At 38.8% G+C, this 16,627-nt stretch overlaps 1 protein-coding gene across 1 annotated transcript in view; it reads left to right on the top strand.

The window, feature by feature from the left end:
- Positions 1 to 304: 304 nt before the first annotated feature.
- The window catches only part of LOC110451560, a 31,333-nt gene continuing 15,010 nt past the window's right edge, over positions 305 to 16,627 (top strand). The window contains exon 1 of the mRNA XM_021499651.1: positions 305 to 580. The gene's annotated coding sequence lies outside the window, so the exon portion shown is untranslated. The remainder of the gene's footprint in view (positions 581 to 16,627) is intronic.

Here is a 16,627-nt window from a genome sequence, read left to right as displayed (position 1 = left end):
CTGTAGGACAGAGTTTACTGCTCATCTGGTCAAACAGTACACAGACATATTTCGGCCATCTACTGTCCACTGTTAAAAAAAATAGTGAATGGCCAGTGTCTTAAAGCACACATAGGAACAGTGAAAATATTTGGACGTGTATTCATAATATAAGCAGGTGATTTGGATGTTTCTTGAGCAATCACATCTGGACAATCTGAAACAATATATAAACTGTGTATATACATGTAAACGTACGCTAGTAAATAGCCGACATCCCTATATTGTTTGAACAGTGCACAAACGGTGTGTGCCTTTCACTTTACCCACGATTAAACTCCGAGAGAGCAAAAGTGGATTTGACATCAAGTGAAAATTCAACGGAGGAGATAGCGGAACAATCGCTGAAGTGATCGGAATATTAAGAAGAGATTTTTAAATATATGGCGTAAGAAAGTTTTATTGAATTGGATAATCCTTTGTTGTGAGAACCAGAGACGTTATATAAAGAGGCCACAGGTATATGGTTACATATCAAATGAGTATCTTACTGACCGGGGGACGGGGTTTACCTGCTAACAGACCTCCGAGCGATACACAGGTAAGACAACTTGTAGAGGAGAGTGCGAGTGTAAGGAAGAATACGTAAACATGGTAAATACACATATTGTGTAGACGACATATTTCATGTAACAACATTTATATTTTATACATGTTATTTAGTTTAGATTTTGTTCATCAAATTAATATTTTTAAGGAGTTTGTCCAAGCAAACTCGATTTCTAGCTATCCTTGCCAGGGTAATTCTATACACGTAATATCGGGGAACGTAAGAAGGAACGGATAAAAAAGCCGAGGTAGACGAAAAGATCGTTGTTTATGTTTGACTAGTACATCTTACCATACCGTGGCCACAAATACAATGTAGATTCAAGTAAGATATCCTCCTTTGAGGACGATCCCTGGTTTATTTCTGTAATCATATTGAAACTAAATCGTCTCCCCATCAGAATCGCCAATGCTTTAGAGGTAACGCTAATCTAAATACAGTAAGCCTGGAGCGATAACAGTTTGTGTGAGTCTGTCCGAGTTTATGGTTAATCCATGATAGACCGGCGTGTTACTAGACAACAAACGGGCCGCAGCAGTTTTATTATCAGTCGAACATGTATTACAATGCATCCTGGTTATATACATGTATAATACGTATAACAAGATGGGGGAAAATTACTTCCGGAGAACAGAAAAGCACTTCCGGTTAACAGTGGCACTTCCGGTAAAGAAATACGCCGGCAAAGTCTCCGTCTTGTACATTGCGTATATTGAATCTTTCAACGGTACAATATTTGATTTATAATTAGTATATTTCACTGAACGAATGAAATCTCTTTTATCAGAGAGTTTGAATTCTGTATCTCACCTCCAAATATGTATTAAAAACGAATTATTTTGTATAGCTATACATACAGTTGTACTGAGAATCCTAGACCTACAAAAATGGTCTTTGTGCTCGAGAAAACAATACATCGAATGAAATTCTAACATGTAATTGCTGAAGGTGTTTTACACTCTTCCAGAGATTTCATCGTATTTAACCTTGTTTTAGGCGTATTAGTTGTTTTCCTCGTGTGTAACTTATTTGTGACGCACAGAATATAACACAAACGTCAAGCAATTGTCGCTTATTCAACAAGAGAATTGGGAACTGGTTGGTACACACTTTTTATCCTCTACCAGTTTCATTCCCAGAATGCACGACGTCTTGAATTGCATACACCACCACGTGCTATACGTTTATACATATACATACAAATGAGATAAGATATAAAATATAAAATATTGCAATTTTGTGACACAGCGTGACGCCATGACACAAGTAACACATGTCTGCTGGTTTGTCTTCCGGTTCCAGCCGGAAGTGTGTATTAAATGCTATTGGGTAGTTTTTACTTTAACACATATTTTAAGAATTCTTACATTAAAACCTCTCAATGATCATTTTGAAAAGTACAATCTTTATCATGTTATTTCTAAACTCTTTGTGCAAGGGTAGTTCCTAAGGGTAGTTCCTAAACTACGGGAACTCTTTCAGTCACGATTTGTCATAGACTTATGACGTCATCTGTTTTGACTGATTCTGGTACAGGTGTACTCACTCGTATACCGTTTTGTTCTGATGAGACATGCACATTTTTTGTCTGTAATTGGTGCTATCTCTAAACATGGTTACGTTGTCAACATGTATAACAAAGTAATATCCTTACGATTTATGTCGTTTAGAAAGCGTCGTCAACATAAGCCCAAGATAAAAATCAACACATTTCATTCTAAACACGTGACGATAACAGGACTTTAATTCTGGGAGAGTTCCAACAGGAGATGTGATGTGTCTGTAGCAAGGTAATTGGTTAACCATGAACACTCACTCAGCTACGTATACACGTGGAGGAAATGACAGGGCCTAGCTTCTGGTCCTTGATTGGTGTTGAGATTTCGTCTTAGGTAATGTTCGTAATTAAAATATTTCTTGTTGTGGCGAATTTTCATTCCTAGTACGAGAACTGGTCTTCGTGTACATGGTGCAATCTAAAGCAATCTGTCATTGTAAAACGACATTATGAATTAATGAGTAAAACGTCATTCGTTAAACGTAATACATTGTACTTTTTATAACAATATGTCATATAAATTGTTAAAACAAAACAAAATGACGGCGACTGTCCCTTTTAATAAGTTGACATATTCGTTAATGATATTAGAACTGGAGCTCTTGGTGTAGTTATTCAGAGCTGTTGAATTGTTGAAATGTTGAATTTCAAACCTCAGAATTACGCGTAATGGGATCATAACAATTGTCTGATGACAAACAAATGAAATGAAAGAAATAAAAAAAAATAAAAAATAAGACAAACAAACAATGCTTAAAAATGAATGAACGAATGAATGAATGAATGAATGAGTGAATGAGTGAGTGAGTGAGTGAAAACAATGCTTGTAAATCTTTATTTAGATCTGAATAAGCACACTTTGCGAATTTGCGATAATGCACAGATCATATTCGTTTATGTCCGATGTACTTCCCTCCTCTCTTCTGATGTTCGTTTCTTCTTTATCTCTCATCTCTCCGACTCTCTAACACAATACATGTCTACAGTATTTGTATAAAGAATTACATCATGCAGTGTATGCTATGTATGACCTTAAAGAAAAGGCGTGAGCGTATTGTGTTTGTTTTTTGTTTTTGTTTTGTTTTTGTGTGCGTTGTGTGGTTTTTGTGGAAATTTATAATGATGAAACATGTTTTTTTGCCCTTTGTATTGTTGAGATAAAGTATTAGCTCAAAGTCTCTCATACAAAAACAATCTGTTCATTATGTGAGGTTTTTGGCCACTCAGATGAAACATGATGATTTCGCTGTGTTTGTATAGGCCTTATCACAGTGCTGATGTTCCTCTGTTGGCGTCTGATGTAGGTTTGTCTTAGCGAGACGTACATGGTGTACATGTAATGGTTGTTTAGATATTTTAACGCTAAGTGACGTCATCTTAATGTGTTGTATTGTGATGTTTTGTCGTTGCTTTGTGAACTTGTTCGGTGGTCATTTTAAGTTGTCTTAAGGTATTGTGAAGCTGTCTGATTGAGAACTTCAGGTTTTGTGAGGTTGTTTTAATGTGTTTTACGTTATCATAGTATACTGTGTGACTGTCTTAATGAGGTGTGAAGTGGTCCCGCTATTTTTCAATATTTAACATTATATGTTAATGAGTTTTAACAAAAGTAAGTAGATTTCTACAAAAAGTAATGAAGCTACTTAATACTTACAATAAGTTAGCTACAAGAATTATTGAAATAGGTTGTTATTATATATATCTTGTATTACGTGTCATATTATGTGTGTACTGTGTCCATCAATGTATACTATTAATAGTTGACTTCTTAAGCTTGTTACGCACGTATACGTGTGGCGTGAGTCTAAAAGTAAAACTTGAAAAAACCCTTAAAATTTGAGTTGTGAAGTAGTCCTGCTGTATTATACGGTTGTGAAAGTATGTCAATGAGTTGTGAAGTTGTCCTGTTGTTTTATACGGTTGTAAAAGTATGTCAATGAGTTGTGAAGATGTCCTGTTGTTTTATACGGTTGTGAAAGTATGTAAATGAGTTGTGAAGTTGTCCTGTTGCTTTATATGGTTGTGAAAGTATGTCAATGAGTTGTGAAGTTGTCCTGTTGTTTTATACGGTTGTGAAAGTGTGTAAATGAGTTGTGAAGTTGTCCTAATGTTTTTTCTGAGGAATTCTTACTATGTTTTGAATCCTCCTCAATGTGTTGTAAGTTCTTAAAATGCGTGACGAGGAGTAAAAATAGTCTGGAGGTTTTCGTATGTTGGAGAAAATTGTTAAAGACAGATAAGGTTTTGTACCAACATAAATGTGAAGAAAATGCATTTCAATCTTAAATATTGACATTAAACTCAACAAAGATATTTTTCTATTTTTCCTTTTTTGTTTTTATTTCTGTTTGTTATTGCTTTGTTTTTAGACCAACTTTGTACTGCAAACAAATGTTTTTTTTAACAAAATGATCCCCTACCCACTCTTTCTGTTGGTCATGTTTGTTCCCTCTCTGATTAGCCTGTTGTCAGTATAACGTGACTGCTAGGAGTCGTCTGCTACCGTGTCAAGCTGATGCCATTTCAGTGAGCTGACAAGTTAAAGTGGCCATTGATTAGCCCCATCTTTTATGGACTCCGTCTTCATAAATGTATGTCCTTAACTGTTGCTAGGACACAAAATTCATAACAAAGGGTATACAAAATGGCGGGGAAAACATTTTCACTGTACATGTAACAAGATATGTTTTCCTTGGTCACATTTCCCCCCCAGGAGACAATAATTAATACTCGTTTAGGTTCGCTTTTGAATGACAAAGCCTAAAGGAAAGCCCGAGTGGATTGGTATTGGATGATACTCACGTGTACTATTTCTTTGTGTTATTCTAATGTAGAGATATTTTGCAATCGGACCACTTCGGCCATTTCCGTGATGATTTTTTTTCGAGCATGTGACGAAAAGGGTGAGGTGATCCGATTGGTTTTATTTCAAGTCTGTACAGCGAAAATGTTATAATGTTTTATAAGGTTCTTTGAATGTGTTGTAAATTGTCTGAAAGTGTTGTACAATGTAAGTTGTCTGAACGTGTTGGTAATTGCCTGAACGTGTTGTTAGTTGTCTGAAAGTGTTGTAAGTTATCTGAAAGTGTTGTTAGTTGTCTGAAAGTGTTGTAAGTTGTCTGAATTAATGTTTGTCACATGTTTTTGTAGCTTTTGCTGTTTTGAACAGGTACCCGTGTTTTACGTGTTATGACTATGTTTTTCGCGTCTTTTGCATTATCTGGTTTCATTTGTTTGTGTGCAAAACCTTTGTTATTTCAACCCTGAATGAGACTGAGGCGACAACTAAATCAAGCCATTGGTACACATTTTCATATCGAACATGCCAAAATCGAAACTGAGCTCCAAATTTTGCAGAGATTTCGATCTAACCGGAATTGTATTAGACATGTACAATGACATAGAATCGGGGCGTTATCTGCCCTTGGGTATATTGGTTGGGGTCAGGTTCCCGTCCTAGATGATGTAAGTTTGACATTATAAACGGGGTTATTGTCTAAGCCGCGCCATCTATCCGCCTGCTTATTTACGCGGCTTTGTGCGGGAGTACCCAGCCATGGTCACTACAAACAAACGCGGCTCTCGGGGGCAGAAATAGAATTCAATCTGAGTGATTTGTCAATATTTATAAAGTTAATCTCAAGTTGCAAATTGATATACATTTTATTATAAACAGCAATTGTTAGGCTAGACCTAGCAAGTCCTAATAGGGCGGCAATACACCTAATCGAGTGCCTGTTCAGGTAGTCATACAGTTGTAATTAAAATAACAAAAGCTTGTGCTCATCATCAAAACAATAATGAAAATCAAGATTTTATTATTATAATTGTACATTGTACGTGTATGATACTGTACGCATTAATTCTTCTTTAAATATTAAACATTAAACATTAAGATTTTTTTTAAGAACCGACCAATAAACAATCCCCTCTAGTCAATTTTACATCCGATAAACTCAAACACGGGTACGTTTAGACCTTTAACATGTGGGCTGTGCAAAACTTTAAATCTGAGGATTTTGTTTCTGTAAGTAGCATGATTATTTTATCGTTGTCTATGTATATAAATAAACAACATGCTCACTGTCCATGTCACCTGGGTAGGGTCGGGATTTACCTGTACACTATAGGATGGCTGCCCAGGTGTGTCTCAGACCGATTCCTTATCTATTCCCAAGGAGGAAACGTGTCAGGTAAGATTTGTGGGGAGGCGTTAGGTCAGGGGAGGAGGAGACGGAACAAATTATATAAGTGTAATTATGGTGAGGAAGGAGAAGAACATAAATGACAGAAGGCGGTACATCCAATACGGATTGCTTACTGTTTACTTATTTAGCATGCCAGACTTTAAGGAAGGGGTAACTATAATAATGTAGACGGGAAGTGGTAGGAGGCGGGCGGGGAGTTTAGGATATATTTAGTTCGGTTTGTTTGAGATTAACGTCCTATCGATGTTTTAGTTGTGGTCATTTTAGGACGTGTCAGGTTTTGGTATTAAGGAAAAACCGGAGTACCAGGAGAAAAAACCCACTAAGATATTAGATGCAGATATACTAACGACTTGAGGAGTGAGAGATAGTCTGGGGATATAACAGTGAAACAGTGTTATAAAATAAGGGAAGGACACAGTGTAGTTACATGACTCTCACATGTATTAAACATAATGATGAAGATAATTAACAACTACGACATTATATAGGGTTCACCGTTTTACGTCTCGTCTGACGCGCCTTTTAGTAGTCATGATGTGACCAATGATACAGACATCATAGGATTATTTTCTGGCATTGCTTACATGATTTAATTCGAATCACCAACTTCCGGTATGTGACTTCCGGTTTGAGGGGCGACATGTTAATGAGGTAGTCAGGTAGAAACACATAAATTAGTAATGCGCTATGACTAATTTCATTCATTTGGAATATTGTGGGTCAGATCTCCCCCCAAATTAACCTTTCAATTGAAAAAGGGCATTTTATCTAATTCAACGGGTATTTAAAATTTGTCTCATACTTGATTTCATGTACGCACTATATTAATTAATAAAGCAGAATTATTTAAATTCCAGAAAACAAATGAACTTTATTTCTTTTTCAAATCTCGTTAAAAGATTTATTAAAGATACAGTATAACATATAATCCATAAAAACAACGTATATTTGATTAAACATTTACAGGTTCGATGGTCATTCGATCGAAAACATGTAATGAATCGCAAAAAAATATTCAAAGTGACAAACATATTGCCCTTGTTGACCTGCCCCCAGTGTACGTGGCCATGACGACCCTAATTCTAAGTAATAAAAATAGCACAAATTGTTCCAGCTTCATAAAGTCCGATTGTTCTGACATTATGTCTGCTAGTTAACCTGCATTATTGATACACATTCATTAGACCATGACCGTTCCGAGATAAACATCCTTTGAATATGGTTTGTTTAATTACAGTTATACCTTTACCCAAACATATATACGGTCATTAACTGGGGACGGCGCGACCTCCTAGCTCTGTCGTAAATAGCGAAACAAAAGTTTCTGAAGCAGAATGGGTTTACACTTGGATTATAATCTAATTATTAACCAATTTTACGGGTTGGCTTAAACAAAACAAACAATGAAAGATAGCATCATTTAAAAGTCGGGCTCATAACTCGCATAAATTGGGTAGAATTCCCACCGAATATCAAGAATTCATATCACCAAGTTGTTCTTTCAACTAGTTTTGTTACATGAAAAATGCACCCGTTCCGAAAGAAAAAGAAACCTCGTTATATTGTCATAACTTATACAGCAAGATGTCGATGTCGGCCTTATGAAGTAATTCGGCAATGTATGTTTAACCCGGGTTGTATAAAAGAATTGTGTAAATAAATATACACATAAAAAGGGAGTCATTAATTTGCACATATGATAGGGAATAATACATCATGTTGTACTCTATCGCCTCTCTATAAAATGAGCAAAACGTATCACACATAGAGTTACAGAAACAGATGATAATAACGGTGGGTATGACCATTTTTGAAGTTGTCTTCGCTCTCTTGAAATATACTTAATTCCGGGTTAAGAAATAATCATGTTTCCCTACAACAAAGGGACATGTATGACCTAATCAGTTATCGTGTTATACCGTGTGGCCTTGTATTGCCTTAGTGTGTTGATGGGGAGTTACACTTATTTTGTAAGACTGCCGTGTGGTCAAATATGACCTTATTGGGTTGATGGGGAGTTAAAACTGCCGTGTGGTCATGTATGACTTTATTGTGTTGATGGGGAGTTATCGTGTGGTCTTGTAGGACCGTATTGTGTTGATAGGGAGTTAAGACTGCCGTGTGGTCATGTAGGACCTTATTGTGTTGATAGGGAGTTAACACTGCCGTGTGGTCATGTAGGACCTTATTGTGTTGATGGAGAGTTAAGAATAATCAGCATGGACCATGGCCAGTATTGCCTTATTGTGTTGAGGTAGAGTTTTCGTGTGGCCTTGTAGGACCTTATTGTGTTGATAGGGAGTTACCGTGTTGCCTTGTATGACCTTATTGTGTTGATAGGGAGTTACTGCGTTGCCTTGTATGACCTTATTGTGTTGATGGGGAGTTATCGTGTGGTCTTGTAGGACCTTGTTGTGTTGATGGGGAGTTACCGGGTTGCCTTGTATGACCTTATTGTGTTGATAGGGAGTTACCGTGTGGCCATGTATGACCTTATTGTGTTGATAGGGAGTTACTGTGTTGCCTTGTATGACCTTATTGTGTTGATGGGGAGTTATCGTGTGGCCTTGTATGACCTTATTGTGTTTGAGGGGAGCTACCGTGTGGCCTTGTATGACCTTATTGTGTTGAGGTGGAGTTACCGTGTGGCCTTGTAGTACCTTATTGTGTTTGAGGGGAGCTACCGTGTGGCCTTGTAGGACCTTGTTGTGTTGAGGGGACGTTAAGAATAATCTGTATGGCCCTGTATTACATTATGTTGCTTGGGAATTAATACTGCGGTGTTGGCTTGTATAGCCTTATTGTGTTAATTGGCATTAATAATTGCGTTGTATTGCCTGATTGTGTTGACAGAGAATGAAGATTGCTGTGTGACTTTGTAGGACCGTATTTTGTTGGTGGGCGTAGATAATAATCTGTATGGCCCTGTATTACTTCATTGTGTTGGAAAGGAATTATTGTGTAGCATGGAAGAACCTTGTTATGTTGATGGGACGTTATGAATATTGTATTGAAGGGGAGCTACCGTACGCATATAGCCTGAGAGGACATTTCCTCTGAGTCTGTATGATCCTATTAAGTTGATGGAGCGTTAATATTACAGTATGGTCCTGTATGACTTGCATATGTTGATGGAGCATGAAGACTACTTTGTGACCTTGTTGGACCTTGTTGTGTTGCTGGGGCGTTAAGAATTATCTGTTTGGCCCTGTATTACCTTATTGTGTTGATGGGGCGTTAAGAATAATCTGTTTGGCCCTGTATTACCTTATTGTGTTGATGGAGCGTTAAGAATTATCCGTTTGGCCCTGTATTACCTTATTGTGTAGATGGGGCGTTACGAATAATCTGTTTGGCCATGTATTAACTTATTGTGTTGATGGGGCGTTAAGAATAATCTGATTGTCCTTTTATTACCTTATTGTGTTGATGGGGCGTTACGAATAATCTGTTTGGTCATGTATTACCTTATTGTGTAGATAGGGCGTTAAGAATAATCTGATTGTCCCTGTATTACCTTATTGTGTTGCTGGGGCTTTAAGAATTATCCGTTTGACCCTGTATTACCTTATTGTGTTGATGGGGCGTTAAGAATAATCTGATTGTCCCTGTAATACCTTATTGTGTTGCTAGGGCGTTAAGAATTACCTGTTTGGCCCTGTATTACCTTATGGTGTTGCTGGGGCGTTAAGAATTATCTGTTTGGCCCTGTATTGCCTTATTGTGTTGCTGGGGCTTTAAGAATTATCCGTTTGACCATGTATTACCTTATTGTGTAGGTAGGGCGTTAAGAATAATCTGATTGTCCCTGTAATACCTTATTGTGTTGCTGGGGCTTTAAGAATTATCCGTTTGACCCTTTATTACCTTATTGTGTTGATAGGGCGTTAAGAATAATCTGATTGTCCCTGTATACCCTTATTGTGTTGCTGGGGCTTTAAGAATTATCCGTTTGGTCCTGTATGACCTTATAGTGTTGAGGGGGAGTTATCGTGTTGCCTTGTATAACCTTATTGTGTTGAGGTGGATTTACCGTGTTGCCTTGTATGCCCTTATTGTGTTGAGGTGGATTTATCGTGTGGCCATGTAGGCCCTTATTGTGTTGATGGGGCGTTAAGAATAATCTGTTCGGCCCTGTATTACCTTATTGTGTTGCTGGGGCGTTAAGAATTATCCGTTTGGTCCTGTATGACCTTATAGTGTTGAGGTGGAGTTACCGTGTTGCCTTGTATGACCTTATTGTGTTGATTGGGAGTTACCATGTGGCCATGTAGGACCTTGTTGTGTTGAGGGGGAGTTACCGTGTTGCCTTGTATTAACTTATTGTGTTGAGGTGGAGTTACCGTGTGGCCTTGTAGTACCTTATTGTGTTTGAGGGGAGTTACCGTGTGGCCATGTAGGCCCTTGTTGTGTTGATGGGGAGTTATAGTATGGTCTTGTATGACCTTTTTGTGTTGAGGTGGAGTTACAGTGTTGCCATGTAGGACCTTGTTGTGTTGATGGGGAGTTATCGTATGATCTTGTATGACCTTATTGTGTTGATTAGAAGTTACCGTGTGGCCATGTAGGACCGTATTGTGTTGAGGTGGAGTAATCGTGTGGCCTTGTAGGACCTTATTGTGTTGAGGTGGAGTTATCGTGTGGTCTTGTAGGACCTTATTGTGTTGATTGGGAGTTACCATGTGGCCATGTAGGACCTTGTTGTGTTGTGGTGGAGTTACCGTGTTGCCTTGTATGCCCTTATTGTGTTGAGGTGGAGTTATCATGTGGCCATGTAGGACCTTAATGTGTTGATGGGGAGTTATCGTGTGGCCTTGTATATATGACCTTATTGTGTTGAGGTGGAGTAATCGTGTAGCCTTGTAGGACCTTATTGTGTTGAGGTGGAGTTATCGTGTGGCCTTGTAGGACCTTGTTGTGTTGTGGTGGAGTTATCGTGTGGCCATGTAGGACCTCATTGTGTTGCTTATTGTGTTGATGGGGAGTTACTGTGTTGACTTGTATGACCTTATTGTGTTGAGGTAGAGTTAGCGTGTGGCCATGTAGGACCTTATTGTGTTGATGGGGCGTTACCGTGTGGCCATGTAGGCCCTTGTTGTGTTGATGGGGAGTTATAGTATGGTCTTGTATGACCTTTTTGTGTTGAGGTGGAGTTACCGTGTTGTCTAGTATGACCTTATTGTGTTGATTGGGAGTTACGGTGTTGCCTTGTAGGACCTTATTGTGTTGATTGGGAGTTACAGTGTGGCCATGTAGGACCTTGTTGTGTTGATGGGGAGTTATCGTATGGTCTTGTCTGACCTTATTGTGTTGATTGGGAGTTACCATGTGGCCATGTAGGACCTTGTTGTGTTAATGGGGAGTTATCGTATGGTCTTGTATGACCTTTTTGGGTTGAGGTGGAGTTACAGTGTTGCCATGTAGGACCTTGTTGTGTTGATGGGGAGTTACCGTGTTGCCATGTAGGACCTTGTTGAGTTGATGGGGAGTTATCGTGTGGTCTTGTATATATGACCTTATTGTGTTGAGGTGGATTTATCGTGTGGCCATGTAGGACCTTCTTGTGTTGATGGGGAGTTATCGTGTGGCCTTGTATATATGACCTTATTGTGTTGAGCTGGGGTGGAGTTATCGTGTGGCCATGTAGGCCCTTATTGTGTTGATGGGGAGCTACCGTGTTGCCATGTAGGACCTTGTTGAGTTGATGGGGAGTTATCGTATGGTCTAGTATGACCTTATTGTGTTGATTGGGAGTTACAGTGTGGCCATGTAGGACCTTATTGTGTTGAGGGGGAGTAATCGTGTGGCCTTGTAGGACCTTGTGGCCTTGTAGGACCTTATTGTGTTGATGGGGGGTTATCGTGTGGTCTTGTATGACCTTATTGTGTTGAGGAGGAGTTATCGTGTGGCCATGTAGGACCTTATTGTGTTGATGGGGCGTTACGAATAATCTGTTTGGCCATGTATTACCTTATTGTGTTGCTGGGGCGTTAAACAGTATCTGTTTGGCCCTGTATTACCTTATTGTGTTGCTAGGGCGTTAAGAATTATCCGTTTGGTCCTGTATGACCTGAGGTGGAGTAACCGTGTTGCCTTGTATGACCTTATTGTGTTGATTAGAAGTTACCGTGTGGCCATGTAGGACCTTATTGTGTTGAGGTGGAGTAATCGTGTGGCCTTGTAGGACCTTATTGTGTTGATGGGGAGTTATCGTGTGGTCTTGTAGGACCTTATTGTGTTGATGGGGAGTTATCGTATGGTCTAGTATGACCTTATTGTGTTGATTAGAAGTTACCGTGTGGCCATGTAGGACCGTATTGTGTTGAGGTGGAGTAAGCGTGTGGCCTTGTAGGACCTTGTTGTGTTGAGGTGGAGTTACCGTGTTGCCATGTAGGACCTTGTTGTGTTGAGGTGGAGTTACCGTGTTGCCTTGTATGCCCTTATTGTGTTGAGGTGGAGTTATCGTGTGGCCATGTAGGACCTCATTGTGTTGAGGTGGAGGTATCGTGTGGTCTTGTAGGACCTTATTGTGTTGATTGGGAGTTACCGTGTTGCCTTGTAGGACCTTAATGTGTTTGAGGGGAGTTACTGTGTGGCCGTGTAGGACCTTGTTGTGTTGAGGGGACGTAAAGAATAATCTGTATGGCCCTGTATTACATTATGTTGCTTGTGAAATAATACTGCGGTGTTGTCTTGTATAGCCTTATTGTGTTAATTGGCATTAAGAATTGCGTTGTATTGCCTGATTGTGTTGACAGAGAATGAAGATTGCTGTGTGACTTTGTCGGACCATATTTTGTTGGACGGCGTTGATAATAATCTGTATGGCCCTGTATTAATTCATTGTGTTGGAAAGGAATTATTGTGTAGCATGGAAGAACCTTGTTATGTTGATGGGACGTTATGAATAATCTGTGTAGCCTTGTATTGCCTTATTGTATTGAAGGGGAGCTATCGTACGCATGTAGCCCGAGAGGACATTTCCTCTGACTCTGTATGATCCTATTAAGTTGATGGAGCGTTAATATTACAGTATGGTCCTGTATGACTTGCATATGTTGATGGAGCATGAGGACTACTTTGTGACCTTGTTGGACCTTGTTGTGTTAAGAATTATTTGTTTGGTCCTGTATTACCTTATTATGTTGATGGGGCGTTAAGAATAATCTGTTCGGCCCTGTATTACCTTATTGTGTTGATGGGGCGTTAAGAATTATCCGTTTGACCCTGTATTACCTTATTGTGTTGCTGGGGCGTTAAAACTTATCTGTTTGGCCCTGTATTACCTTATGGTGTTGCTGGGGCGTTACAAATTATCCGTTTGACCATGTATTACCTTATTGTGTTTCTGGGGCGTTAAACATTATCTGTTTGGCCCTGTATTACCTTATTGTGTTGCTGGGGCGTTAAACATTATCTGTTTGGCCCTGTATTACCTTATTGTGTTGCTGGGGCGTTAAACATTATCTCTTTGGCCCTGTATTACCTTATTGTGTTGCTGGGGCGTTAAAAATTATCCGTTTGGCCCTGTATTACCTTATTGTGTTGCTGGGGCGTTAAAACTTATCTGTTTGGCCCTGTATTACCTTATGGTGTTGCTGGGGCGTTACAAATTATCCGTTTGACCCTGTATTACCTTATTGTGTTGCTGGGGCGTTAAACATGATCTGTTTGGCCCTGTATTACCTGATTGTGTTGATGGGGCGTTAAAAATTATCTGTTTGGCCCTGTATTACCTTATTGTGTTGCTGGGGCGTTAAAAATTATCTGTTTGGCCCTGTATTTCCTTATTGTGTTGATGGGGCGTTAAGAATTATCCGTTTGACCCTGTATTACCTCATTGTGTTGCTGGGACGTTAAGAATAACCTGATTGTCCCTGTATTACCTTATTGTGTTGATGGGGCGTTAATAATAATCTGTTTGGCCCTGTATTACCTTATTGTGTTGTTAGGGCGTTAATACCATTGTGTAGCCTGGTAGGACCTTTCGTCTGACTCTGTATGATCATAATGTGCTGAGTGTCGTCAAGACTACCGTTGGATCCTGTGTGATTTCTTTTCTCGTTTTGATGTAGCGGTCAGACTATCGTATGTCTGTTTAAGATCTTGTTATGTTGATTGGTGGGAAAGACTTTCAATAAACACAAATCACGAGTTCATCGCAGGTGTTACTGATAGTATCTAACATACAACTGTCATAGCAATGTAGTTATTATACAACTGTCATAGCAATGTGGTCATTAAGCTGAATTTGACCAGGAAGTATGGAAGATGTCTTCAGATTTGTTTACGTGTCTTCGATCGACGCAGTGCAATAAATTATGTATCTGGGCAGACAATAAATGGCGGTTATATCACGGACCAGTAATACACAAATATTGGTTAATTATTTCAGCACCGTACGTAATCACCTATTTTTTCGAAGTCAGTCTGTATAACACGTAGTTTTCCTCCTCCAGGTTTGATAAACAATTTATTATTGGCAATAAAGACGTTCCAAAGGGCCGACGTTCTATTGGTGCGATCGGCGTTGTCTTCTTGATTTCAGTGACAGAACGTGGTATGGAGTCACCTGGCTCAGAACACTGGGTCCTAGGACTATACAACAGAATAAATTTCTAATGAGTTGGAACCTATTGCAGAAAAAATAAAAAATGAAAAAAGTGACTTTTCACTTATTGATCATGTGATCTGTCTAGAATCTCCGATTTTTAACACCACTCCTCAAAATTCTTAGAGGTTGACAAAAATAACGCTTAATTAACACCCCACCCCAACCCTCAGAGTTTCTTTTTGACAAAAGTAATTCCGCTGCAGACGTGATCAGGAGTTTTGTGTGTGCACAGTCTAGTATTGAACACTCGGAACACCTCATCGCCCCCGCCATGGATATATCGGGGTTGTCTTGGAATTTATCGATTTCGAGCTAGGTACTTAACATTCGGTGTGTTGTTGGCTTAGATATAAAACCCAGTCAGTGTGTAGATGATTAAGAGTTTAAAAGTGTAGGTCCATTTATGTAAAGTGTCATGTGGACCGAGATTGTACTTATCAACGCAATCTCGGATGACCTCGCCAGTTGTCAGTCATATAGGCACATACAGATGTCATACTCTTTACCTTAGCGGTGTTGAAGCGGGTGGCGGAATATCATCTATAATGCTAAACATTGGACGGATTTTTCAATTTACCAAAGGCTTGATAAAGTATACCTGTTACTCTATAGTGACGTGTAATGAGCTCAGCAATGTACAGAAACTATTTCGTATTTTCGATTTTTAATGAAATCTATAATTACGAATCACGCCACTTTTATCTTACTTTAAAAATAAAATACCTGTCACATAAGATTATGTGTGTTTTGGCCCAAGAACAAAATATATTTAAGCGAATTAGGTATGTGCACTTTTCAATCGAAACGAACTCACCTCATACCAGAAATACCCCATACCAGCATATGTGTTAAACTTGGACCTCCGCCATTTATAACGAGATCTTAGGTTTAACCTTGTAGCTTAAGGATTTCGTTTCCATGTGATTTATTTTCATTGCTTGATATTCTGATTTTAATGTAGTACTTAACAAGAGAACTCATCTAATTATCTAGTTATTTCATCAATTAGTAATACTGTAATACAGTACACATTGTTGCAGAGAATTGTGTAGATTTCGTGAATGAGCAGTGGAAAAAACACAATATATATACCATAGTGTATTATTTGTAAGGGTGAAAAGTCTGTCTAAATGTTTATTGTACTTCCTCCGACAATGCCTAAGGGATGTTTATGGTACTTAGATAAACAGTTTATGTAGCATTTGAAATTATATGAACTTGTTTGTGTATCAAAGTCGGCCATTGGTGCGGTGCTTTGTCTGATTCGCCTTGTAAAACGTCAATATTCCCACTACTCTCGTCACTGTCTGGGACGGCTAGGCCAATTTATCGCCTCCCAAACAAGATACTCCGACAGACGTTTCCTAGTCATCACAATGTTTCTCTTTCAGGATTCATGTACCTCTGCCGTACACTGTAACCTTGAATAAGAAGTTGTTTTACATGACAAAAGCTTAATTGATTTAAAATCATTTCTGTAAAGAACTCCATAATTTGCGGATTTTTTTATTTTAATAATTAAAAAAAAAAAAAAAAAAAAAATGAAGCGAGTGAAGAGAAGTGAGAAATGTGGAACGGGACCAAATCCGTGTTTGAACCCTAGACCTCCGATTACAATACCAGTGGCGGATCCTGAGACCTATCTGTGGGTGGGT

This window comes from Mizuhopecten yessoensis, unplaced genomic scaffold (assembly GCF_002113885.1).
Source record: "Mizuhopecten yessoensis strain PY_sf001 unplaced genomic scaffold, ASM211388v2 scaffold6135_1, whole genome shotgun sequence".
Classification (NCBI taxonomy): Eukaryota; Metazoa; Mollusca; class Bivalvia; order Pectinida; family Pectinidae; genus Mizuhopecten; species Mizuhopecten yessoensis.
Note: the sequence above shows the minus strand (reverse complement) of the source record. Positions and strands in the feature narration are given on the sequence as shown.